The sequence below is a fragment of the Mustela nigripes genome, chromosome 1, assembly GCF_022355385.1.
Source record: "Mustela nigripes isolate SB6536 chromosome 1, MUSNIG.SB6536, whole genome shotgun sequence".
In the NCBI taxonomy this organism is placed as follows: domain Eukaryota; kingdom Metazoa; phylum Chordata; class Mammalia; order Carnivora; family Mustelidae; genus Mustela; species Mustela nigripes.
The window spans coordinates 2735259-2762572 of NC_081557.1; the positions used below are offsets into that span (position 1 = coordinate 2735259).

General features: G+C 61.6%; 1 protein-coding gene across 7 annotated transcripts in view; it reads left to right on the plus strand.

Annotated features, from left to right (window-relative positions):
* SHANK2 (SH3 and multiple ankyrin repeat domains 2) overlaps positions 1-27314 on the plus strand; it is a 453945-nt gene that overhangs the window by 157952 nt on the left and 268679 nt on the right. The gene's annotated exons all lie outside the window — the stretch shown is intronic.

Below are 27314 nucleotides of genomic sequence, written 5' to 3' on the forward strand. Positions count from 1 at the left end.
GGCCGCGGTGCTCTCCCTGTGTCCCTTCGGAACAGGGACGGCCGCGGTGCTCTCCCTGTGTCCCTTCGGAACAGGGACGGCCGCGGTGCTCTCCCTGTGTCCCTTCGGAACAGGGACGTCCGTGGACGCGCACTGTAGCGTCTTCATCGTTGAGATGTCCAGTTCGGCGCCCACCTTCCTGTTTCTTGGGGTCCCTGCACGCCCGCCCTGGGATTAGAATTAAATCTCCCGGGGCGCCCGAGGTGGGTCTGTGGTCAGACACCCCAGCCGTCCCCGGCCTCTCAGGGGCCGCACAGGGGGTTGTCCTCACTCAGCTGCCATAGCAGAGAACCCTAGGTGGGGTGGCTTACAACCAGAAGCCTCCTCTCCGCTCTGGAGACCGGGGGCTCTAGCTCGGGTGCCGTCGCGGTCCGGCTGTCTTCCCGACGTGCACACGACGGACCTCCTAATAAGGGGGCCACATCCATTCATGAGGGCTGGACCCTCAGGGCCGCATCACCTTCAGAAGCCCCGTCTCCAGAGACCATCCTAACGGGACTGGGGTTTCAAGGCAGGGATTTGGGGGAACACGGTCAGCTCCTTGCAGGGACAGAGACCCTCCCCTGCGCAGCTGGCTGTACCTTGAGAATTCCCCAGGTCACGGGCGGCCTTGCCCAGGACACTTCTCCTCGAGCTCAGCTCGCTCACCTGATGGCGAGGACGGGGGGCCGGGGCCACCGTCCTTCCCCATGGACCTTGCCGAGCACACGGTGGCCATCCCCAAAGTCTGCAAACGTGCACGTGCTCAAGACATTCTGCAGCCTGGTTCTTTCTTACCGTCGTCTGCGTTTCGGGTTTTGCCCCGACAAGGCCTGTCTTCCCCGTCTTCCTCCCCGCTCTCCCCCCCAACCCCCACTCTCCCCGCATCCCCAGTTCTGCACGTGGCAGGAGTCCCAGCAGCGTTGCCACAGCAACAGAGCTTTTACTTTCCCAGCGCGGCGGGCCCCTTGGAGGTACCTGTCCCCTGGGCCTTCTCTGGGATGAAAGCCGGAGGGCGGTGGTGATGTCTGGACGTGATGTTGGCCTTGCTGGGGTGCCACGACGGGGCGAGGGTGGGAGGCGGTGCCTCTTCCCTGTGGTTCCGGACGTTACTTGTGAGGGCTGCCCGCGCAAAGTCCCACAGACGGACACAGCACACACGTCCGTCCGCAGTCCTGGGGGCTGGAAGTCCGTGATGTGGGTGTCCGCAGGGCTGGGTCCTCCTGAGGCTGGCGAGGACGGGCCGATTCCACGCTGGTGCTTGGCTTGCAAGGTCGTCCTCTCTCTGCGTATCTGTCCACGTCTAGATCTCCTTTCCTTGCAAGGACATCTGTCGTACTAGATGAAGGCCCACTTTCATGAGCAGGTCTTAACTTGGCTACCTTCCTACACCCTTCCTTAACGTGGACCCTATGTCCAAACAGGGTCACATCCTGAGATGCCGGGGGTAGGGTGCCAACATATGAATTTGGGGAAGGGTACAGTTCAGTGCGTAGAGCTCCCGATGATTAGGACTGAGAGGCTAAAACGGGTGTTTGATGCCTCTTCCCCGTGGCTGCCCGAGGGGCCAGAGCCAGAACAGGCGGGTGTCTGAAGGGAGCTCTCGGGTCAGGTCACTGTGTTTCCACCTGCCTGACTCCCTGAAGACTCACTGGGACCCTGAAAATGAGGCCGTGACTTTGGAGCAGGTGGATTAGCCCCAGAGGAAAGGAAAAGCCCCAAGAACTTAAGCTTTGGTAGCACGTGTGTGTGTTGGGGGTGGGGGTTCTCTGGAGGTCGGGGGACAGGACGGAGGACACTCACAGCGCTCGGTGGGTCAGCCTGGGGCCACACCATGTGCAGGGGCACCTGGGCAAGCAGCACCAGTGGACCCAGGGCCTGGATCGGCTGAGGCAGGGACCGGGAAGGGCATCACCTATGGACTGTGTCCCAGTGGGCGGCTGACCACAGGCCACGCCCTCTTGACCCAGACCTCCATCACCTACATCAGTCCGCAAAAGATCTGTTTGCTTTTGTGTTGAAAATGTCACTTTTTGCATCTACCTTGCGTGTTCCTGTCGGATTTATCCCTGGGGTGTGACCGCATTCAGGGTTCTTCTGGGATTTCCTTGGGCTGAAAAAGCCGCAGTCAAGCATCTCCGCCCGGTGTTCTGGGAGTCGGGAAGCGGCCTCTGCCTGCCTGTCATGGTCCCGAGCCAGTGGCTTGTCTCCCGCTGCATCTGGGGTCCTAAGGGTGGGGTCTGAGCACAGTCAGCTCCATGCCCCCGTTCTTCACCCGCTCACTGCACGGGAACTGGCCCCCGGCCCTGTTGTTCTTGGACCGTGAAGCTGTGTGTGCACTCACTTCTGGATTCTGACCTCTGGTGCATCAGACGCCAGCCGCTGCACCCAGCTACCCACCCGGCCCCTCCGACAGGGTCCCACAGGCTTCTTACGCTGTGTGACTAATACCAAAGTCCCCAGCTTCCCAAGCACAGGATTTCTCTCTCTTTCCAATGTCCCAAGCAGGAAAACCAAGTGTCACCTATACTTCTTCCTCTTCTTTTACCCCACGTCCGGCTCATCAGCCGGTCCTGTCCTATGTCCAGTCTCTAAAATGCAATGGTTACATCAACCCCACTGTTTTCATTGCTACTGTCTCCATTCAGGCTCATATTCTGTCATCCTATACACAGACTTGTGCAGTAGCCTCCCGGCGAGGGTCTTTGCCTCCACTCTTTCCATCCTCAGTGCAGTTTCCACCCCTGCAGCTAGAAGAGGCATCTTGCAAAAGAACCGTAAGTCAGATCCTGTTGCCCACTGCCTGCCCCATCTCTGCCTGGAACAACTCCTGGCCCCACACCGGGGCTGGCATCAACACCAGACTCCCAGCCTGCGTGACCAGCTCTGAGCCGGCTCCCCCTTCATCTCGTGCTCTCCCCCGATGCTCTCTGAGTCTCAGCTCTATCGCTGTCCCTTTGCTCCTGGACCACTGCATCCAAACTGGACTCGGACCCGGTCTTCGTGATCACGGCTGCCCAGAGAGCATATGGTTACCCTCCGGGTCCCATCATTCCTGTATCCATGGGCTGATTTATCGTCTGATTCTAAGGACAGGGAGCACCTCCAGCTCATTCCCCGCCAGGGACCCTGTGCCCAGCACACAGCGGGCCCTACGCTGAGTGGACCTCGACGCCACTCGCACACCTATTGGCCTGGGGTCTCCACCCGCTGGGTGACCACGGGGCGCGGCCCCTGCCATCTGGACCCCCGACAGCAGCAGGCAGGCTCACACCTGGCGGTGGGTGGCCACGGCTTGAACCCCGGTTCTGGGCGACACGGCTCAGCGGACGTTGCAGAAGAGGCACCTCGGGGCAGAGGCTCCCGGAACAGGCGCTCGCCGGGGCCGCTTAACCACCCATCGTCGTCGGAAGAGCGGGCTTCCCGCCAAACCAGCCGGCTGATGGGAACCGGGGTGGGACCCCCGTGTTGTGCTGCGAGTTCAGGTGCAGGTGGGGCTGGGACGGTTGTCAGAGGGCACAGCCGTGCCACCTCTCCCTCCAGAGCCTGTCTCAGCACTGCGGCGACGGAGGAGAAACATCGCTTTCCGTCTCAGTGCATTTGGGAGGCCTCGAGGTCTTCCCTGGTCTTCCGGTGTCTGTAAAGCATCCGTCCTTCGCTACCCATTTTGAAAGGACGGTTGGAGGCGTAAAACCACTGGTAAATCTGGGCCCTGTTTATTCTCACGTGGAAACAAAGGCATGCCTGCCGAGCTTGTGTCCGACGGGACATTCCCGCCGCAGGGCCCACACGGTACAACGGGCAGCGGCGGGTTTATTACCCTGGGCCTGGTCAGAACGGCCGCAGCACGGAGCCCGTCAGCCTCGCGGGGCCTGTGGACTTGGCCCATCAGCGCGTCCCTGACATGCGGCGGGACTGAGGGGCCCAGCACGTCCCCCTGCGCAGACAGCGGGCTGAGGGACCGTGATGGGTCCCCGCCCTGGGGGCGGGGGACAGAGCAGAGCCAGACTCCGGGCTCCCGCAGGAAAGGGAGCTGGGAGCGGAGGGAATTTATAGTATGACGCGTAGATGCACAGACCCTTCTCCTTCCGTGGTTCCGCCTGCTCCCCCGCCTTGAACGCGAGCTCCCGGAGGCTGTTGCTCCTGACTTTATCCCAGGTGCCTCCCGGGGCTTGGCACCCACTAGTGCTCATTCACTGTTGGACCCGTGAAGGGAGGGAGGGGCGGGTGGGTGTGGGATCGACTGGTGGCTGGAGAGCAGCAGGGGTGGGTGAGGACGGGCCGATGGACGGAGGGAGCGAGGCAGAGGCGGAGGGGGCGCGCCGGTGTTTGAGCCCGTCGAGCTGGGTTAGAGCACAGCTGCTTCTACCCAAAGTCACGACGAGAGCAAGGGGAGGAGTGAGGTGCGAAGACGGAGCCGTCCCAGCGCCCGGCACGGCCCCTCCCCCACACGTGCTCGCATGCACACCACACACCGCAGGCCACACGTGCTTGTCCTTGTCACGGAACAGGGTTATGCACCTGTGATCTCGTCTCGAGGCTAGCAACCTCGTATGGCTCCCTAAAAATGTGACATGTGATTGCACGTCCATTTTCTATGTTTAGCTGGACTCTGGATTGGGGGTGTTGGTATCTCTCCGTCTACTTCTCCATCTGCCCATCCCCCGCTTCCCTACCCCGCCCACCCAAGCACCCACCCATCCATCCCAGCATCCGTCCATCCATGCACTAATCTGTCCGTCCGTCCATCGCAGCATGTACTAAGTTTTTCCTGACGCTGTTGCTAGGTAGTGGTGCTACAGTGGGGGAAGGACAACTGAAGTCCCAAGGGAGATGGACACCCCCCACCCCCCGCGCCATGAAATCTCAAGGCAAGCTTTGCTGCGGGCGGCACTTGTGCTGAAGTGTGTGCGGTGGAAGGGTCGGCTCTGCAGAGGTGGGGGTATAGTCCTGTTCACAAGCTCTGCCGGCAGCCTGTGGTGGGGAGAGGTTTGTCTGGGAAACCCTGGGCTCCCAGGCTGGTCCTTACGGGGGTGTGAGCAGGACGGAAGTGCACAGTCCTAGGGAAGTGGAGGGACTGTTGGGCTGGAGACTGCAGCTGGGTCCCCGGAGCCTCGCCGTCCAAAAGCAGCAGTCTGGGTTTTGTTCTAAACATGGTAAAAACAACGACAAAAAAAACCCTCTGAGGTTTTTAGCAGAGGCGTCACCATGATTTATATTTTCAAGAGAAGCCCCTTCACGCCGTGCAAACAGCTGCCTTGCGGAAGGCAGGGGAAGCCTGGCAGCACATGGAAGCGTCCAGGGAGACCTGGCGGCGGGCATGGGGGTGGAGAGCCGGAGCCTGCCCAGGAACCCAGCTTGCTGCTTGGGCTGGGGGTGCAGGGTGAGGCCTGCGTCTCTGCCGAGAGCAGCTGGGGGCTGGGGAGGGCTGAAGAAGGCCGCCGTCCTGCCTGTGGTTTCAGGTGCGACACTGGCTCGCCCGCCTACCAGACATGGTGGTGTCAGGGACTGAAGGAAGAAGCAGCCGGACCACACCGCGGATGCAAATGTAGCGGCCATGGCTGCTGTTGTTTTCTCTGAACATGGCTGTGAATTTTGATGGCTCCATTTAAAATGCATCATGAGAGGATGGGAAGCAGATGCTCAGGACGGCTTCTGAGCAGAACTCGACTCTTCCTTGACGGAGCACAGCCTGGGTACAAGGCTTCCCCTATTTTTAGCTCCCAGCACATTTGGGCCGGGAGGAAAGCTGAGAAGCACAGGTCACGGGTGTGCTGGGATCGGAAGCCTTCCATCTCCACGCGGCGTCTGGCGACTTACCACGGGCCCTGGGAACTCCAGCTGCGGTGCCACAAGTCCAGGACGGGGCCGCAGGGGGCCGCGGGGAAGCCCCACAGCCTGCGGCTTTGGTCCGCCGGGGCTCCCGGGGGGTCCGCTCTGCGAGACGACGCGGGGCACACGCTGGCCCCGCACGCGCCGAGGCCCCACTTCCTGCCGTCGTGCCCTTGATCCCACCTTTAGCCCAAGGGACGGGACCTCTGAGCTCGCCATGAAGTTATGCCCTGGTGTCTTTTCGGGAAAGCACGATGACCGAAAGTCATCTCTCCAGCCACGTGCTAAGGCTGTTGTGAGCCACAGGCTCTCAGCAGTGCCCCCAGCAGGTCCCAAACCTCTGGGACTCCTCTCCCTGCCCTGCAGCTTGGCAGCCTGAGCAGCGGGCACAGGGCTCCGGGGTGGACTGATGTAGTGCGGATGACGGAGTGGACCATGGGACTCATTAGTCCACCAATCGTGAAACGGGGCGTCTGGAAGTCCCTGTGAGGCTGGAGTGGGGCGAGGGGCTCTGGGGGCCAGTCAGAGCGATGCTGGGCAGAGGGTTCCCCCCACACAGACCCACGTGCGTGTGTGGGTCCCGGCACCACCACTGGCTTACTGGGTGCATGTTCTAAGCTCTCTGAAGCTCTGTGATACAACGACACGGGAATCAGAGTCCTCCTTATATGGTTGCTTCAAAGTAAATAATACATCCAGAAGGGTCACAGACTTACTGTGCAGAGGTGGGGAAATGGGTGAGGCCCGCCAAGCAGAGTGCAGTCTTATCTTTAAAGACACACCTGGTCTGCCTTTTTACTCTTCTGAAAGAGACATGGAAAAAAGCATCTTTCCCTTTCTTCCTAACCCGACAAACTATAGGGGAGCCGTGAGGACCTGGAGAGCTCACTCTTTTTTGGGGGGTCGGGGGGAGTGGGCTTGGCTGTGGCCGGCAAGTGCCAGGCAGGAATGTGGGCGGGGTGCCATCACAGTCCCTAGTTGTGAAAGTGTGGCCAAAGGTACAGGCTTTGTATATGAAATATTTAAACTTGTATATGTTAGTGACTAATTAAAAAATGCTGTTTGATTTGGCCTCAGGCCACCCACTGGCAGCCTCTCTCAGGGAAATGAACATAGAGCCTGACATAAATAATACTGAAGTTTTCAAGTGCTCATCTGGCCACCAACCCAGCGGTCTGTCCATTTTATCCGTCTGTCCTCTCACGTACACGCCCCCCATTTATTGGGCTCCTCGTTCATCTGCCCGTCAATCTGTCCATCGGTCATCCGTCCGAACACCCAGCCGGCCATCGTCCATCATTCTCCATGCACCCGTGCCCCATTATCCACCTCTCCAGCCGGCCACCAGCCATCACCATCCCCCAGTCGGCCACCAGCCATCCCCCAGCCGGCCACCAGCCATCACCATCCCCCAGCCGGCCACCAGCCATCACCCGTCCCCCAGCCGGCCATCAGCCATCACCATCCCCCAGCCGGCCATCAGCCATCACCATCCCCCAGCTGGCCAGTTGGCCGTCATGCATCCATCCGTAACTCATCCACTCATCCAACCCCCAACCACCCCCCGTCCCTCCATCCATCCAACCACCCCCAACCATCCATCTACCCATGTACCTTCCACGCACCCGTCCACGCACCCGTCCACGCACCCGTCGGTCATCCAGCCGTCATCCACCATCCATGCGTCCATCCATTCATCCCCCATGCTTCCTTTCTCCTTCCCTCTATTTCTCCCCTCCCCCTTCCTTCGTTCCCCCTCATCCACCCACCCCCCCGTCTGTGGGCTCACTCCGTACTTGCAGCTAAGCCTATCACATGCCAGGCCCTGTGCTCAGCACTGAGGATGTGCCCTGTACCCAGATGGCAGACTTCCTGCTAGTTCTTCTTCCCACACTGACTCCCCTGAGGATGAGGGCTGCGGTTTAAACCTGGGAGTACTTTCACTCTTGCTTTTGTGGCCACCGAGCCCGTACCCAGGGGAGTATCATGAGAAGCCCTGCGCTTTCCAGCTGCTCAGAGCGCCTGGCCCGCCACCACTGCGTTCTGCATCCTGCGTCTTCCGGCCAGCCTTTGATTGGATCCACAAATGAGATGTCAAAGAGATGATTTCCCAGACCGAAATACGCCTGGTGATCAGAATGTTCTGTTCATCCTGCCAGGAAATCCGCGTGGCACATGTGTGGGGCTTACGGGGAGACAGAATGAGGAGCCTGCGGGGTGAGGGCAGTCCGGGTTTGTTGGCCAGGCCCACGGCTGTGTGTTCTGAGGGCCGGCCAGGCCCCGTGCCTGCTGCCCAAGCTGTATCCGATGCAGCCCCGTCCTGGGCCTCTCAGGGGTCCCCGGCTAAAAACCTACAGAGCCTGTGTACACGGAGGGGCCATGGAATTTTGCTCTGGTGGGCTCTGCCTCCCTAGGACCACCTCGAGGGGTGGTAAGGTGCACCCCCGATCCCATGGGTCCTCATGAAGGTCCGTGCACACTGGGTGCTTAAAAACGCACCTGCCCCACCGCAGGGCTCTGCATACGCTATCGCCCTCTATCCGTCATCCCTCCCGTGGGGTCTGGGATTGTCGGCAGCTGGAGGAGTCGGGGATAGGCCCCAGGTGGTGGGTCACTCTTGGTCCTGGCTGGTCTGGGGATCCGGTAGGACAGTTGAGTGTGGGGGTGGGCACAGTAGGCAGGTGGGCAGGGCCAGGCTTGGGGTCCCTCCAGAGGGAGTCACGCGAGATTTACAACAGATGCCCATCGGGGAGCCTTCATTTCGAGGGAATCTCTCTTGCCTCCGCTGGACGAGGGGAGGAGAGGCCGGCTGAAGGAGGAGGTGCGCAGAGATTGTCGGAGTGCTCAGGAGGACTGGCGCGGAGCGTGGGGTGTGGGAGCCGGACAGGAGGGCTGTGCAGTCCTCCGTGGCCAGGGTGGGCTGCTCAGGACCTTCAGCTGTCCCAGCCCCCACACTCGGCAGCATCCAGAAACCTTGCCCCCCCCACCCCAGCCGCTGAGACATGGCCCTGTGGCCTCCCAGTACCGGCCTTTTCCCTCCAAGCGGTCCCCGTGCCTGCAGTTCAGACCAGAGAGGAGGGCTGTGCAGGGTGAGCCGCCTTTGCCAACGCCTCACGATGCAGCTGGCGGCAAGCAGTCGAGCCTGCGGTGCAGACGGCCAGGGCCACAGGGGCTCCTGCTGGTATCTAGCTGGATGGCCCTTCTGTCCCTGTGATGGGTCACCAAAAGCATCCAGATTTCTGGGACAGCAGGACAGTTAGGGCTGGGTTCTGCCAAAGCAAAACTGAGGGCCCTGTGCTGCTGTCCCCTCCTGGAGCGCCCCCCCCCCCCCGCCATGAGGCGGGACACCCGTGCAGGAGGCAGGAGTGGGGTTGCTTCCCGTCGCAGGATGGATGGGGCAGGGGCGCGGCTCTTGGGGACGCACATCTTTGCCACCGGCGCACCTGCCCCTGGCCGAGGGCATTCCTCTGGACTCTGTCCTTGGGTATGTGGAAGTTTTCCCATCTTGACCTCTCCGGTTACCGGTCCGTGGTTGAACCCTCTGGGGTGTGTGAGGGTCTGTTCAACACAGTTCCGCAGCCCCCTTCCCTCCAGCCGGCCAGGGGTGTGCCCACTTGGGGTGCAAGGCTGGATTCGGGCCCCTGAGAGCCCGCTTAGTCCCCTGAGCTTACTTGGCACTCGCCGGGGGCTCGTCTGGGTAGCAGTGGCGGCTACAGTAAAAAGCCACCAAGCTTTCTCGAACCATGAACTGGTCACCTTCTCTGGGGTGGACTCGCCAGGATTAATGCCAGCATTTTGGGGTGCGAGCAGGTGCCTCTGGGCATTTCTATAATCTCACTCTTTATCAAACTATATGATTCATTTGTTATCTCTCTAATTTTTCCTAACGGAGAGGTAATGTTTGATCTTCCACAGAAATGACACAGCAGTTGACAATGCGCACGCCGGCAAAAATCGCCCAAACCCCTGTCCCTCCGAGGTAACCCACTGCCGCCAACCACTGAGATGTCCCTTTCCCGGGAGATTTCACTGAGTTCACGTCTACCCAGAACCACTGAACATGACCTTATTTGGAAATAAGAACTTTGCAATTTAATTAGTTCAGTTGAAATTAGGTCATACTGGATTAGGACGGGTCCTAAATCCAATGGCTGGCGTCTATAGAAAAGCGGGGGGCAGGGGGAGCTGCAGGCAGAGACCCACAGATACGCAGAGGGAAGACAGGGCTGGTGGGACCGGCCCCAGCCCAGGGACACTGAGGTACCGGCGGTTCGAAAAGACAGGAAGGATGGTCCTCCCAAGGCCACGGGGGGAGCACAGCTCTGTGAGGTCCAAGTTGGCTCTTCTGGCCTCGACATTGTGAGAGAATGGGTTTCTGCTGTTCAGGGAGGCCCAGGGCGTAGGGGTCTGCGCGTCCGCCCCCAAAGCTAATTCAGAGATCACTCCTCCAGAGAGGACGTGCTCCTGCCTTCTGCTCGGGGGTCCCTGGGGCTGTAGCAAGCCTGGGGTGGGGACTTGGGAGGCTCCAGGGTCAAGGCCCAGCAGGAGCTGTGTGACCTTGGTTAAGTTGCTTGACTTCTCTGAGCCCATCAGGCCATCTGAGGATCGATCTCTTGTTGCCGTCATGGAGATTCAAGGAGATAGGAAGGCCATTCTGACACTGGTAACGTGCATGGAGTTTAGGGACGTGATGCTGAGTGAAATAAGCAGATGCTGAATAAATGACAGATACTGTGTGATACTACCACGAGGTCCCCGGAGTCGCCACATCCACGGAGGCGAGAGAGCAGGGTGATGCGCGCCGGGGCCAGGCGAGGGATGGGGTCGGTGTCTCGGGGGGACAGAGAGTGGACATTGGGCACTGGGGGTAGGGAGGGCTGGGATCGGTGTCTCGGGGACATAGAGTGGACGGTGGGGCCGGGGGAGGGTCGGGGTCAGTGTCTCACAGGGACAGAGGTTCCATTTGGGATGGTGGAAAGTTCTGGAGTCGGCTGGTGGGGACGGCTGCACATGATGCATCTGCTTAGTGCCCTGAGCCACGCATTGAGCTAAAACGGCAAATTGTACTCTATGTGCATTTTACCACAGTTGAAAATAATTTCTTTAAAAAAGATGACCTGGGGCCTCTCCACCCGATCCGCAGCCGGGAGACGTGAGAGGTGACAGCTGTCTGTGCATTTGGGGCGACGGTTCTGCTTGGCTGTTGCTCCCCGGGGCCCCTTCTCCTGGGGGAACAGCCCGCCCCCGGGAACAGTCTGCAACAGCGGACGTGGGTCCCCCTGCTCACCCTCACGCATTGGTGCTTGGGGTGTCCCCCGAGGGAGGGCGGCCCCGAGCCCAGAGGTGCGGTTGCTTACCGGGTTCTGCTGCGGCAGACCTGCGGCCCCTCCAGCCCCCGCGGGGAGAGCCACCTCGCCGTCCTGTGCAGTCGGGGATGAGACCGGGGCCATGATTCTAAACACAAGGTCGGACCCAGAGTGTTACCATGGGTGGCCTGCGTCACGATGGCCTGCGCGCCCGCATCACGTCCCATCATGTCCCTTCGGTGGCTGGGCACGCGCGGGCGCACACACGTGCTGCTTTGTAGTGAGTTCCACAGCGGCTCCACAAAACTCAGCTCTGGGGGCGAATCCCATTCACAATGCTGCCTGCTTTAGTCCCTCGTTGGACCCTGGGGATGCATTTTAGAACATTAAAGGTCCTGGCAAGTCCTGCAATAAAGAAGCCCGGGGAGTTTGCACGATCTGGCATTTCCCAGACTCTGCCGTACAATCTCTCTCCCGAGCCCTGTGGGACACGCTTCGGGAAAGCGACGCTGAATCAACCCCGGGGTGGGGGCCGCTTTCACACCCCAGCCCCCAAGTTCCCCACGGCTCCCGGGCAGATGCTCTTACCCATCCTGTAAGACACATTTTGATAAAATAGCAACGAGTCGGCATTTAAAATCAGGAGATTTCATGTAGAAATCCAGGGTTCTGGCTTCTTTTTTAGGAAGTAGTAATAATACTGCTGCAGCTAACAGCCTCAGGGAGGAAGTCCTGGGAGAGTCGCCGTCCTTCTGGTTCATGGGCCATAAGCAGGAGAGCAGGGACCTCACGCTTTCCAGCAGCTGGAAGTGGACAGCAGCCACCCCACCCCAGGCCCTGCAGGCCTCCCGGCGCCACGAGGAGCCCAGTTCCTTGCTGGCCAGGTCCCCTAGCCCACCCAGCCTCCCGGTCCCCAAGTCCTGCCCCACCTTGACCCCAGCTTTGGTCCGAGCCTTCCAGTGGGCACTGGGCTGGCCCTCAGGGTTCAGGGGTCGGGGCTCCCTCCCAGGCAGAGCCGAGTCAGCCCGTCCCTCTGCAGGCTGCCGGTGTGTTTGCGTGGCATTAAGGCCCCCTCCGTGAACCTGGGGCCATGAGCAGATGAACTGGGGCTTGGGGCGTGGGAGTGGACCCTGGGGTGCTGCTCTGTGCTCCAAGATGCCCAGGCAGGCTTCAGGGCCAGTCGCCATTCTAGGACCCTTGGTGGGGCAGGGGTGGTTTCCTCCTGGGGCGGTGATCTAGAACCCAAGCGTGCCCCCCGCCATTTTTAACACCGACAGCAGCTCCTGGGGCGGGCGCTGTGATTCCTGGCATTGCTTTCTTGTCCTGTGTGACCGGCCACATCTGAGGGACCCCGTCGCCGGAATGGTGCTGACAAAGGCGTGGACATTGCCGCGCCAGGTTGACAGGAGGGACGGCCGCCTACGGGGGCCCCGACTCTGCTGGGTCACTCAGATGAGGCCTAGAGCAGAGGCCTGTGCCTCGGTCTCCCCAAGACCCTTCCAGGATCCTGTGCTGGTGGGGCCCCTTCCTCCTGCCTGGGCCTCTACCCCATCCACAAAATGAAGGCTGCAGCCCTCTTGTTCTCCCTAGTTTGTAGAGAAGGGAAGCCTGGCCCGAGGCAGGCGTTCTCACGTGAACACAGGTAAATCCCGGAAAAGCCTCTCGCACCCTGAACGTGTCCTCTGTGCCAGGGTGTCCGTCTGGATGACCCTGCTCTGTGCTCACGGCACCGACGGTGGGGACAGGTCTGCCGGGGCAGGAGAGCTTCAAATTAGAACAGACTCCGGGCCCTCGGCCTGCGTCCAGGCTGTGAGGCCTCGGGTGGATTACTGAACCTCTCTGAGCTGAAGTTGCCTCCGTGGTCTGGCGGGATGGGGATACCACCCCTCCTGGGGCTGGCGTGGTGGCCAGACATGCCACCACTCCTGTGGGCTTGCTGGAGGAGGGCGGGGGCCTCCTGCCCACCAGTCCGTGTCACCGTGTCCACCGTTCACAGAGGAGCGTCCTGAGGCGCTGGGCAACCCTTGGCCTCACGTTTCCCCAGAGACGAGGACCAGCCACGGCAGCCCCACTCCCTGCCCCACTGTGCGCTGTGTGTCGTCTGACTTCAGGGAGCCAGGGACAAACGCGGGCAGGTTGTGTCAAGCGTCTCCTCCCACAGTGTCACCTTCAGTGGGACGCGCGGCGTCTCTAGTTACGGCAGGTACCTGTTCATTCACTGAGCCCCCGTCTGATTCCTCGCGGCACGGGGCTTCTCTCTCTTCCGTCTCCCGTTTCTCGTGGGGATTGCGTTTCAGGGGTCCCCTCACAGCCCCGCCGCAGCGCCCCAGGGACGGTCTTGCGGGTGATGGGGGGGGGTATCCTGCCTCCGTCCTTGTGGGAGGCCAGTGCGGGGGCAGGTGGGGGAAGGCGCGCCCCCTCGCGGGCTCGGAGGTCTGCAGGGGGCTGCCGGAGCCGAGCCAGCTCCGCGCCCCTGCGAGGAGGAGCCGTTCCGGCTTGGGTGGGTCTCGGGCGGAACTCGATCCCCTCGGACTATCCACCCGCTGCTGACATTCTCACTTTTCTGAACGGATTGTTCCCTGGTTGAAACACATTTTCTTGATTTCTCACTCCAGAAGAGAATTTTTTTTTCTTTTAAGGAGGGAAAAAAAAAAACTTGGTTGCAGTCGCCTGGTCGTGTACATGGGAGTCACTCTTCGGGGGAAAAGCACATCTGCGAAATGTGTGTTCAGAGCCGAGACACGTGCACAGCATGCGGCCCGGCAGGTCCACTCCCAGGAACAGAAGCCGGGGGGGATCCGGGAGGGCACCCCGTGTGCAGAGACGGCGCCGGCGCTTACGAAGGTCGGAAGCCAGACCCCGCCCCCGCTGGCTGTAAGGGACGCGTCCCGGTCAGGACTTTGCGCCTGCTGTGCCCAGCGCTCGGAAGGCCGGACGGTGGTGGAAACGCCTTGCAAGGCAAAGCCCAAGACCACGCATTGTGGCACCGATGCCTGAGGGTGTCCGAGTCCCGTGACGCGGGGGACGGCGGGCCAGGTTGGGAAGTGCACGTGGCCTCCGCACGGGTCTCCTCGTCGGGAAGGTGGGCCATGGGGACAACACTGAGGGTTTGGGGAGAGTCACGTCCGGTTCCCCAGATGGAAAACTGCATGACGGTGTCGGTGTGAACGGCTCAAGTTTGATTCACGGGATACTCGGCTGACCCAGTTAGGAAATAGGACGCGGCTGGGTTTCTTTAAGCCGAGCCTTCATGAGCGGAGCCAGTGTTGTGGAGGGACCCCTGTGATCGGGACGATGGTGCGAGAAGGTTCTGTCTGTGCAGAAACGTGAGTGGGGCCGGCAGTGGGCTGGCTCGGGCTGTTCCCCAGGCTGACTCCATGTGCCGTGCCACGGCCCCTTCCCGGGAGGGCTCGAGGGTCTTTGGGGAGGCGACAGGGAGGAGGAAGTGGGACCAGCTGTTCACCCAAGACGCCGGAGCTTGTAGGCCAGGGTGCAGGAACGAACACCACAGATGGGGCTCGAACAGCAGAGACTCACCGTCTCCCGGTCACGGAGGTGGGACACACAGAGGAGCGGAGCCCCAGGTCACCCCGGCTGAACGCAGCCGCCTGTGTGGAAGAGTCGCTGCCCCTCTGAGCCATCCTAGGACATCAGGGAAAGGTCGCCAGCCTGGCTGCCCCCCCCCACCCCCCGCCTCAAGCCTGCGCAGCACAGAGTATCGTGCTGGCTGGCGGGAACCTTCTGGAACCACGCCTGCCTCTCCACTCACCTCTGTGGCTTTTGCATAATTGCTCAGTCGGAAGCAGACCAAGTGACCATGGGGTTAAGCGCATGATGACTGCCCGCCTTCGACCTGGACTCTCCCTGCCTCTCAGCACCCCAGACGCAGACAGACAAGACTCTGCAGGCAGATCCGGTCCCCAGGTGTCAGGTGTGAGTCCCTGACCCTCCCCCCGGGGCCCCTCCTGTGCCCACATGCCCAGACCAGGGACTCCTCCGAAGATGTCGCCTGCGGGGGGATGTGAACTTCCGAGCGGACTCCTGGTGAGCCGGGGTCTTCCTCCCGACCTCGCGTCTAGCGCCCTGGCCCTGGCTGGAGGGCTGGTTCCCAGGCCAGGGCCTGAAGGCAGAGGCTCGGGCAAGGGCTGCAGGGAGGGCCCTGGGCCTTCATGCACCACTGGCCGGCCGGAGCCCGTTGGCTGTCCCCGGGAGTCTCACGGAAGCCCTCCGTCGGCTTGCAGACAGGACGACTTCGTCCCTGAGCATGTGCCCTGAGCTGTGCAGAGGAGCCGGTTCTGACAACGCCGAGGCCAGTGTGCCCCTGAACCTGGGACTCTGCTCAGCAAGTGCACAGGGTGCTCAGGGGCTCACACTCTCTGCAGGGCAGGCGCTCGCCGGTGCCAGGCTGTAGACCACGCCCCCCTGGCCTGCTCCTCCAGCTGAAGGGGCCCCTGAGAGGACCAAGTGTGAAGGGCACCACTGGAGCCTCGCAAACAGGCTCAGAGAGGTCACACAGCCTGTCTGAGGTTGCACAGCCAGACCTCGGCACGAGCTCAGCGAGGATCGGCAGGTTGCAGGGTCCTCCTGGTAACCTCGTGGCCTCAGGGCTCCGTGGCTCGGACTTTGGCCACCTCAGGCTCCCCCACAGTGACTCTGGAAGGTCTCGTGGATGGCCCCGGCCGCCCCCACGCAGGACAGCGCTGTTTCCCACACACTGGCTTTGTCTTCCCAGCTTGTGTTTTGGCCCCAAGTCCAGCGAAGGCAAGACTGACTTCTAATGTCCTTAAAAAGGAATGAGAGAGAGTTTTGGAGTCTTTTCCTGATAGAAGCTGCTGCTGGAGATGGTCCAGTGCCACGGGAGCCCTCCAGGGTGACCTACCCATTCCTGCTGCCATGCACGGCCCGCCATGGCTCCCGTGCAGGTGGGCTGCTGAGCGGAGCGTGGAGAGGCGGGTGAGGACACAGACTGTACTCCTGTGCCACAGGGACAGGGCCACGCCAGGAAGAGCGTAGGACACACCTGAGGGCCACTGCTGAGGGCAGATGGTTGTCACCTCTGGGGTTGAAGCAGGGTTTGGGCCAGTGCAGGCTCGAGGATGGCTCCCTGGGCTGGGACAGCAGCTGAGACCTGCCCCGACTGGCTGGGTCAGGCTGACGTGTGGACAGGCCTACGAGAAGCTGCCGCATGGATGGGCAGCATACCATGGAGGACGAGGGCAAGGGTGCAGGCCCTGGGGGCCACGCGGACCCAGACTCTGTGGGGCAGGGACCCAGGGGGGCAGGACTGGAATTCCAGGCCCCCTGCAGGGCTCGGGGCATGGGGTCAGCTGCCAGGTCAGGGATGGCACAAGGGCAGATGCCACGGCTTCAGATACAGCCCGTGTCTGGCCGGGGCGTGACCTTAGGAAAGGTCCTGATGCGCTCTGGGCCCCAGAGTGCTCCGGTACGTGGCGAGGGCAGGAATCGGCCACCGCTGTGCTCCGGGCAGGAGACAGACGTTACCCGCTATGTCCCTTGCTGCTGTGGTCATTCTACGCTTATTCCAAGGCCCCGTGTCTTTGCTCCACCCGAGCAAGAGCCGAGAGAGCTGGGCTGCTTGTGAGGCCCCTGGGAAGCTCACTTAAGTCCCTTGGCCTGTGCTGAGCTGACCTGAGTCTCAGAAGTGCTCTAGTGCCTCGGGGGCTGAGACCCTAGGGTCCTGTCCTCAGCCTGCCCAGGAGGTCCTGCATCGGCAGGCTCCAGCCTCCCCAAGTGATCTGTGAGATCCTGCCGGTCAGCCCTGGGGACCCTCTGCCCCTCTCAGACAAGAATGTTCCTCATGCAGACAAGGCCCTTGGAGTTTTCATCTGGGGAAGCATTAGAGGACTTTCCAGTTGGCTCCACACTTGGCATGTGGGGAAACTGAGGCACAGGGAGGCAGGGGCTCACAGCCGAGCAGAGGTGGGGTGGGGACACACAGACACCCGAGTCAGCCTGCTCATTCAGTATCCCCTGCCCCTGGGTTCCCAGGTGAGCATCCATGGGTCAGGGCACCTCTGGCTGGCTGGGACCCTGTGAGGGCACAGGACAGTGAGGCCGGCACTGCCCTGGAGTGAAGGGCCCAGGGAGCGAGCTCCGGGACTTCTCGGGGTCTCAGTCTCCATGTCTGTAAGCTGGGGTCTCAGTCTCCATGTCTGTAAGCTGGGCGTGGAGAGAAGGACACGTGCCACAGGCCCGGCGGTGGGTGGCGCTTGGCCATGGGAAGCCACGGTGATGGTGCTGGGGTTCACGTCCGAGGAACAGCCACACTGCCCCTGTCCTCCGAACCCCTCACTCTGCTCATTCCGGATGGCATGTGCTGTCACCGTGTCGGGAAACCACCAGGGGTCCACGTCCTCCGCGCCCAGTGTCCGTGTCGCCTCCCCCGCCGGCCGGCCCACGCCAGGTCTGCCATCCCCTGCTCCCCCACCCTGTGGGGCTGGGTTCTTCCTGGATTGGGGGTTTTCCTGGCCACGGTGCCTGATAGGAACTCTGCTGCCAGCTCAGCCCTGGAAGGAATTCATCTGAAGGTTAAATCGGTCACCAAGGCTTAATTAGTTTCTAAAATATGAACCTGCAGCAGGATCTGCTCGAGTGATGAGCCAGGTGGGGACCGACCCGCCGCTCACTCAGCACTGGTGCTGACGCCTCCCATTCCAGGGCATCCTGGCACCTGCACAGGTGCCGACCAGGTGACACCTTGATCTGGGAGGTGGGGCCCTGCCTTGGCACCTGCCCATCCCTCCAGCCAACAGAGGTGTTCAAAATTCATGTCCATCAGACTCAGGGGTGTTGAAGTCCACCGTCTCAGGGTCTGCGAGGCTGCCCAGGCAGGCGGCAAGGACATCGGGGTGCCAGAAGCTGATGTTTGCCCCGGGCTTCTCTGCTGACATGGTCCGTCGCCAAAGCCCCCAGGCCTCCTCACCCTGGGCCTCTCTGCTTTGACACACACAGTTTCCCCACTAGGCATGCATCCTGTCTCCAGACATGGAGATCGGGCACTTGCTGCTAGATACTCTGTGTGCGTGCGTGTGTGTGTGTGTGCGGGCGCACATGACTGGGACACAGCACTTCTTTGCTTAATATGTATTTATGAGCCCCTGACTCCTGCCTTCCAGTAATGGCAGAACCGCTCGCATCCCATGTGCCCTCCTGCTGGTAACAGCGGTAAATTCTGGCCAAAAATAGCAACTGTGATTTATAGGCTTTGGCGGGAAACCAAAGGCAGACAGAACTTGGGACCCTTGACGAAAGGGGAGTCTACTGGAGGAGTCTCCCAGAGGAGACGTGCATTAATGAGGGATACCCCTGACAGAAAGTGAGCTGAATTGAGACCTCAGTGGTTATGGGTCGGGGTAAGGGCTCCCTGAGTGGCCAGAAATAGAGGCAAGAAATCCTACAAAGGGACAAGCCCCAAATCTGCACTTAAACTCCTCCTCAAGTTCTGGACTGATTTCTGAACTAACGTTCTGGAGGAGAGTCCAGGGGTCCTAGTGGAACACAGCAGCTTAAATCTCAGACAGCTGAGGGAGGCTTCAGTCTTTCCCCCATGAGAGAGACGAGTGTTAAGGTGAGCCCTGCCTCATTCAAGGAGCTTGGGAAATATTTTGAGTTTTCTGCTGGAAACTCAGAAGGACCCGTGATGTCAGAATCTTATCCTAGGACCAAGTCAGTAGATCTCCTCTCCCGCTCCCCACCCCTACACACACACAAACCTAAAGCCACATCTTCACAGAAAGGCGTGTTCTGCCAATAATTCTCTTCCCTGCTACAAGAATTTGCTAGTCATCAGTGAAAAGTAACAGAGTCCAGAATTTCTGTAACATGTCAAAGACAATGTCTGACATGGAATCAAAGATTACTAGACACACAAAGAAGTTGGGGGAAAATGCGACGTGCAGAGAAAACCACAATTAACAGAAGCAGACAAGCCAGGCATTGACATGGCTGGTCAAGGACCGAACATAACTAGCACGTGGACTTATGGGTCCCCACATTGTGCTGGGTCGTGTGCTGTAGCCTGAAGATAGAAAGGTGTGCGAACCCCCTCTCCTGGCCAATGCCGTCCAGAAAGATCTAGCTGGGCAGAGACGGTGTTGGTGGCCGGAAGGGTTCCAGGAGCAGACCTCGCAGGCAGTGAGGCCAAGCAAACGGCTCAACCACCAGGTCCAGGATGGGAGGCGGGAAGGTGCCCTCCATTTCTTTACTCCTCTGCTGAATGAAGATAGGAAACAAACTCACGTGGGAGGAACTGAGCTCTGTGCCAGGGAGGAAGGGTGGACAGGACAGACTTAGCCCTGCCAACATTTTCCTGGAGGGAAAAAGCCATTACAGGCAAACTCCTATAGCGTGATTTCGAGGTTTGATCGATGCAGTGGAAGGAGCGTAAGGAGGGCGAGAGGGAGGTGGCCGACCCGTCTCCGGCAAGCGGCCGTGACAGTGAGGCTGGGGCTTGGACCGAGCCAGCACGGGAAGGGCAGGTGGCCCCGTCCAGTGGAGACCCCAGCAAGGGAAGGGTCAGATGTGTGTTTGGGGCATCAGAAGGGGCTGGCCGGGGCCTGTGCGGGTGAGGGGCAGTGTGGAGGGCCAGGGGCAGCGGCCAGCTTGTCCTCCGGTCCCCAGGAGGCCCACAGGGGTGGAGTGATGTGGTCTGCCCGTATGGTGTCTGTCTGCTCCAGCTGCTCTACCAAGCCACCAGAGGCCGGTGGCTTTGACAACAGGCGTCTATCCTCATGGTCCTAGAGATGACCATGCTGGCCAGTTCAGCTCCTGGTTTGCAGACGGCCCCTTGCTCTCAGTGTCTCCACACGCAGAGAGACATCGTCTCCCTGCGGCTCTTCCGGTGGGGCCCTGATCCTAGCTGGGGGGCTCCTCCCTCACGGCCCAAGGCCCCACCTCCCAGCACCTTCCCCTCGGGGGTGAGGGCTTCTCATAGGGGCTTGGTGGGGACACAGTTGCTCTGTCTGTGGCATGGGGTCCCTTGGGCCACCCTCGGGCCGTCTCAGGAGCTGCCTTTACGTGGATGCCACTGTGTGGGGGACGGTTGGGTGCAGTCGGCTCTCCAGCATGCGCCGGGACATGGGGCTCTCTCCCTGTGTGGTTCCGGTGGCGCTCTCTGTGTGGACCTGGCCTCTGCGGTCCGGTCACTCATGTCCAGAGCAGTCAGGTAGGGGCGGGGACTTGCAGATGGCACCCACCCCGGTGGCTCGTGGGGAAGCCAGCATGCACCGGGGATGCATCCGGTCCGTGGGCTCCCACGGCTCAAACCCACGGGGTCCTCCATGGGAAGTGTTTTCCTCTGCACCTGGGACTCCACAGATGCTGGAGTGAACCCTGGGCTCTGTGAGCTCGAACCCCCTTCAGGCTGGGTGCTCAGCCCTGAGAGCCGCGGTGATGTGCATGAGGTCACAGGAGGCAGGGGGCAGACGCAGGACGAGGTCCTGACTCCTCAGACCCACACTTTGCTGCTCCCAGCAGGTGCGGTCCCCCTTGGGAACTGAGAGCCCGGCTCCCGGTGGGGCCCCTGTGGGCGAGCCAGCCGTCTGTGAACGTACCAGCCTCCGGAACTCGGGGGGCCTTACTCCACGGTGGGAAACCAAGCGGAGCTCCCACCTGAGTCTCGGGGAGGCCTCCTCCACCCTGCTGGGCACTCCCGGAGGGGAGGGAGGTTGAGGAGGCAGCCACGTCTGTGGGGCCCTCTCAGACACCTCACGAACCCAGCATGGTGGGGGCTAGCCTCCCCACGGTACAGAAGAGAAACTGAGTCCCACCTTGAGTCAGAGGCTAAGCCAGGACTCAGCTCAGATCCCATCATTTGGTAACCCACCAGGAAAAGGGCGCCAGTCAGAGTCCGCTCCTGCAGAGGGGGTGGCCCCTCCCCGTGATACTGGTGACGGCGTTTCTGACGGTGCTGATGGCGATCGGCATAGTCCCTGCAGACCTCGAGGTGTGCACCAGAGCCTCCGGACACCCTGCCCTTCCTGGGGGTGGGGAGGGGCCCTAGGGTCATTCTTGGGGATCAGGGCTGGGTGTGAGGGATGGGGGCAGGGCAGCCACGACGCCAGGGTCTCCGCAGGTGCAGGCGGGAATACCGTGTTCCGGCACGGAGCTCGCACACCCGTCCATCCAGTCCGTCTGCGGCCTCCCCGAGCTGCCACGGGGACTCAGAGGTGTGCCTGGGTCTCCCCAGGAAGCCCCGCAGAGGAGGGAAGAGGTCCCGTGGTACAGCAGGGCCTGGCTCAGCCCCGAGAGCTCACCTGGTGAGCGTGGGCACAGGGGACACTGAGCTGCCTCCGGGAACAGGTGGGACCCGAGCAGACAGGCCCAAGTGGGCACAGGTGCCTCGCCTCAGGGCTCTGAGCCTGTTTCCCCTGTCAGAGCCATCAGAAAGGCCGCCTAGGGGGCTCATAGGGCCTTTGCCCCCCACACCTCCCAGTCAGAGCAGCTGGGCAGGTGGTCTGTAGGCCTCGGCGGCGAGGGTGGTGGTGAGGGTGAGCTGTGCAGAGGGAAGGGTGTAGGCTGCTCCTTCTGCAGTGCTCCTTGGAGACCACCCGTCTCTGTGGTCAGCCCCCAGTTCAACACCCCCAGCCCTTCTCCCCGCCCCTGGGACCTCACCCCGGGTCACTGTGTCAGGAAACTGGTGAGTACCACCTACAGGGTGCCCGACCCGAGCCACCGCTGGCACAGAGCCTGACCTGTCCCCGGGAGGGGACGCGGGCCCTGCGAGGCTTCAGGGGACCCCCACTCGGGCACCTTTTGCCCCGATTATCCACGGGCTCAATGGAGCCTCCAGGAGCCCAGCTTCCCTCAGCGGCCCCGGCTGCCGGGAGCGCTACAAGTGCTGCCGACACCTACGTCTTTGTTCAAAGATAACCCCGCATTATTGCTGGGATGCCTTTTATATCTCGCGTTATTTATAAAAGTATGATTCATTTAACAATTATTGTGAGATGGAGAAAGGTTGCGGTTATCTAAAGCTACGCGGGAAGGAAGCCGGGTCTGCTGCCTGGGCTGACAAGGGGGTGGGCAGGAAGACTGGGGTCCAGCCCGCCCCTGCCCAGGCCTGCTGCCGCCCTGCTCTGGGCTCGGCCACATGCTCTCGCTCTTGGCATTTGGTCTTAAGCTTCCGTAAGATAAAATGCTGGGTGTGGCTGGTGGGCCACTGAGACCCTCTGGAGTCCCGTTTTCTCCTCGCAGCCCCCCACGGGCCCCTCGCTGAGAAAAGGCTCCAGTCTCCTCCGTGAGCTTGTGTTAAGGAGAAACGGACTCCGTTGCTCCTCTGTTCATCCAGCCCTGTCTCCGTGCCAGCCTGCTCTCCCTTCGTCCACCGCACAGATAGGAGGTGAGGCCAGGCCGCCGAGAGGGAAGGGAAGCAGCCGCCCCCTGGAATTTCAGGGTCTTGGAGGATTCACGCCCAAGCCCCAGCCTCGTCGGCTCTACGGGCCAGGGTCTCAGCGGCAAGCAAGGGACCCATCTGACTTACTCATGCAGGAAAGGAAGGTCACAGCACACCCAGGAGGCCAGCCTGGCGCCGGCTGCCCCTCGCTGCTCTGGGGAGCGAGCGCCTCGCCGAAGGGATGCTCGTCCACATCCCCGGGCTCCGTCCTCCTGAGTCAGAGCTCTGGGCCGTGCACGTGGCTGCCTCCAGCCCTGGCTTCAGGGAACGCTGAAGGGAAGAGCCAGGGCTCCCCATAACCTCCCAGGCAGGCAGGACTCCGGGTGGAGACGGGCAGACCCAGCAAGGACGTCGAGGACCCTGGCTTGGCTGACCTGTCCTTGGGGTGCGGGCAAACGCAGTCCTGGAGCTCAGCAGGGCAGGCCGCCTCTGGGGCCCAGAGGGGTGAGGGCGGCGTGTGGCAGGACGGGACAGAGAAGTGGGATGGCTTCAGGCCCCCAGCGGCTCCAGCACAACCGAGGAAGCCAGCCTGCTGGGCCTGGGAAACCACCTCGGGACGCTCAGAACAGACGAGACGCTGAGAGTCGCCACCTCGCGCGCTGGTTCGTTCATGCGTCTGTCCCTTTACCTCCAGTTTGCGGGGTGATGGGGGAGCTGGGCATCCAGCCTGTATCCGGGGAGCTTGAAGTCCCCGAGGACGCGTCTGTCCGTGGCTGCCTCCTGGCCCCTTACAGACAGACAGACATGGGGCAGGGCCAGGGCGGGGAGGAGGACTTGCTGTCTGCTAGCAGAGTTCTGAAGTTCAATGCGTTTATTCAGTGACCGCTGACAGTCATGGCATCCAGGCACCGTCACAAAGATCATGTGGCCTGATCCTCACCACCGTCCTGGGAGGCAGCAGGGTTCACAGCCCGTTCGATGGGCGAGAGGTGACTTCCCCGGGGTCGCAGAGCTGGGAAGTGTTCAGGCGGGGCCTCGTCCCCGGAAGGTCAGCCCCGCACTTGAGGTGTGAGCTCAGCAGACCACAGCCTGGGGGCGAGCTGGGTTCTTCCCACCTACAGATGGGGAAACTGAGGCCGGGGTGCCTGGCCAGCCCCCAGCCACCGAGGGAGTAAATGCAGAGCTAGCCCCTACCTCAGACGTCCGGCTCTGTCCCTGCACCGGGCTTTAGACCACGGCCAGGGGGGCGGGCTGTGGGCACCAGACGGGCGCCGTTCCCAAGACCCCCCGCGCACCAGCATCTTCGTGAGACGCGTTTGCCACACCTGGCGCGTCCTTCCTGCCAGGACTTCAGAGCCTTGAAATGTTCTGATGTGCGAAGAGCCTTTTTTTATATGAGAAATGAAATTATTTTCAGCTTGTTGTCAGGCAGTTGTCAAAAGACATGGCAAATAAAGGGCTTCGAGCGGGAGGGTTTGGGAAGGTGGATCAGAGCTCGAGGCTGGGGGGCGCCGAGGCCGCAGCCGGTGGGGCTGTACGGCTGGGGGCCGGGGGCTTGGGGGGCCGGGGGCTGGCTTTGGGGGACTCTATTGTCTATCATTAATTTGCATATTTATTATTTTGTGCTTCTTACCAAGGGGCTAGCGCTGGGGCTGGGCAGGGTGCAACGAGCTGGTGCAGTAGGACCCGGCAGGAGGCTGACAGTTGGGGGTTCCTTTTGGGGTGATCCTTGTCCTCCTGAAGGGGTACAGAAGGACCGCCATCTGATCCTCTCATGCTTTTCCGTCTGTCCATGGACATCGAACATGCCTCACTCAAAAGATGCTCACTTGCCCTTTGGGGTGGCTGGACGAGCAGGTGGACGGAGTCGCCGCAAAGTGTCCTGACCCCCTCTGCCTGTTGGCTGCTTCACCCCAGCCGTCTCGGGGTATCTGGACTGTGATACCTGCAAGCCTACGGCCATGGGGCAGGGGATCCCGATGGGGACTCTGCAAGAGGGTGCCCCCTGGGACCCAGCCAGGGGCCTCTGGAAGCCTCGGGGAGAAACGAGTGTTCAGATTTTTTCCTGCGGCTTCGTCTGCATGTTTATCTGGCCCAGCCGCTTGGCGTCCTCCAGCGGCGCGTCCAGGAGGTGGACACGGTGCGCGCCGATCCCTGGGCATGCACGCCTCCCTCCGCCCCTGCTGCCCCAGCTTTCCAGAGAGGCCCGAGTCAGCGCTGGGGGCCAGGGCCTCGTGGTGTGAGCGTGAAGGGCAGGATGTCTGTCTGTCTTTCCTGAGGACAGGCTGACGTGGATAAGCACGTGACAGGCAGCAGGATTGCTCCGTGCATGTGACATGTGGGGCCGTGCTCTCTGTCTTCACGCAACCCTGGGTCGCCGTGGGAGGCTCTAGACCCAAAGCATGATTGCACAGGACGACACCGATCCCAGCCCCTCGGGCAGGGGGGCGTCGGCCGCGCAGGCTCATGACGGACGGCTCAGGCATGTCGACACGGACGTCGCGGGCAGCCCCAGCCCATCGAGCTCCAGTAACAGTTTGCACAGAAAAGCGTGGCCCAGAGCACAGGGTGGAAAATGCCACCAAGGAGACACTTGGCTGTGTGTGTGTCGGGGCAGAATCTGTGCTTTTAGCGCCGTGCCTCTCTCCTCCGGTTAGTACGTGGCAGGCACAAGCCTGTTTCTATGCGAAGGGACAGGAGACTCGCACACGTAAGCCCAGCACCGGCATTCACCTCCGTGGTGGGGAGGCCCCGGCCTGTGTCTGAGAGTGAGAACCACTGTGTTCAGATAGTGAGCTCCCCGTCACTGGAAGTATTCAAGGAGAGCACGCCTGCTGGTGGGGAGGAGGCCTCAGATGGCCCAGGTGGGTGGGATCAGGAGGTGGGATTTCCCTGGGGCAGAGCCCAGGCTGTGAGTCCCACAGAGTGACCCTTCCTAGTTTGCGTGAATCTTCCCAGCAGTGCACCAAAGGAAGGTGAGAGTGTAGAAAGGAATCCTGTGGCTAAGAGGTGTTTCCTGCAGTTCCTCAAACCCTTATTCCCCTAGCCAGCCGCCCCAAGAGGAGGACTGGGGATCTTGTGCCGTTTACTGCCGCGTCCGCGTCTGCCCGTGGCCTGCACGGAGCCTGCGATTCGCCAGCCTGGGATGGGGGGCGGGGGTGGGCAGCAACCTGGCGAGGAGAGCCTGGCTGCCCCTGCCTCCAACCGGCCACCTGGGTCTCGGTCCAGGCCTCTGGGCCTCGCCTTGGTGGGGCTCCCTTCTCGGCACCAGCCCCAGGGCCCCGCCGTTCCTGACTTGGCTCCGGCTTACGGGCAAGGGCGCCGTGAGGAGCCGCGGCGCCGTGTGCCAGCAGCAGGGGCAGCGGGGCTTCCCCGTCTGGGCCACATGGCCCAGCTGTTTGGGGATCCCCTGCTCCCCAGCACAGGGGACGGGCTCCCTCTTGTTCCCTGCTTCTCAAGGAAGAAAAGGGGCTGATTTTTCCCAGTCCGTGCCCCTGGAAGCCTCTTCTTCCCCATGTCCTTCATCCAAGGTCAACAGCAAGGGCACAGAGGAGGTCTCCAGAGGCAGCACTGGCCTCTGGCAAAGCGCCACCCCCACCAGCCCTGGCACGTGCCCCCTCCGTGGTGCGGCTGGCAGTGGGGACCGGTAACGGAGCTTGGCTCGGCGTGAGGCTCCGTGCTTCTGGGAGGGCACTGAGCAGAGACCGGTGGAGGAGGGCTGAGCAGCGCCGGGCCTCCCACTCTCCCAGAGGGTTCCCTGAGCTCTGGCGAGCTCCCGGGGCTCACGTGGCAGGGCCCCAGCCTCTGCAGGGGGGCTCCCTCGTGGGCCATCTCTGTGGCCTCCCGTCCTGGCGGGGGCGGGCACCCGGCCCACGGCTAGCCCAGCCCCAGGAATCGGGGCACGGCACTGGTCCCCCCGAGTGGGAGCAGCTGTGTCCTTGTTGATGGCACTCTGCACCTAAGGGAGACGCGTCCGGAAACTGCTAACTGTTCAGCCTTGCCCCACGTGTCCACAGACGCTGAGGCGGCGCCGCCTCAGCCCCCCCAAGGACGTGACTCATGAGAGCAAGTCGGTGCTGTAATGTACCAGGAGCAGACGCGTTTCTTAGGGCACGCCTCGGGGACGGCTCCTGCTCTGTGGTGCGGCTTTACGACCCACGACCCAGCGTGGTGGGGTGACGGGTCACCTAGGGCCGAGTTTGGGTGCAGCTGAGCGGTATGGGACACTGTGGGTGTTAAGTGGGAGACAATGCCTAAATGAGCAGCTACTTGACAGCCGGCACTGGCCATCCTTCCCCGCCACACGGAGAGGCCACTGGGTCGGGTGTCCGACCCCCCGGGCCGTCCTTCCGAGGCAGATGCCTGCGTCTCCGAACGCTGCCATTTTTGTCGACCCCAAGTATGTCGACCACACGGAATTCCACTGACACGTTCCCGTTGCTTCTTCCTCACCCGCCTCATCTCGCGCGCTCGCTCGCTCTCTCTCTTTTTAATTTCGGAAGCAGTTCTCTTGGCAACGGAGAAAACGCACACTTAATTACAGCCAAGCAGCAGGTGCGTCGGGCGACGGAACCGGCTCCCCGGGATGCTCCATTTCATTTTCGGGAAGCCCTCTGTCCTTGTCCAGAGGCAGCCCCGTGCACCTGCTGCCGGGCACGCGAGCTTGCGGCCCCTTCCCTGGGCGCGCCTCAGATAGGACTCTCCCGGAGTCTCCCAGACCGCTCCCTCGGGGTGGAAATGCTCAGGACACGTGCACGGGGGCTCTGAAGACACTCGCTCAGATCAGCCGCCTGGAATCAGGGCGA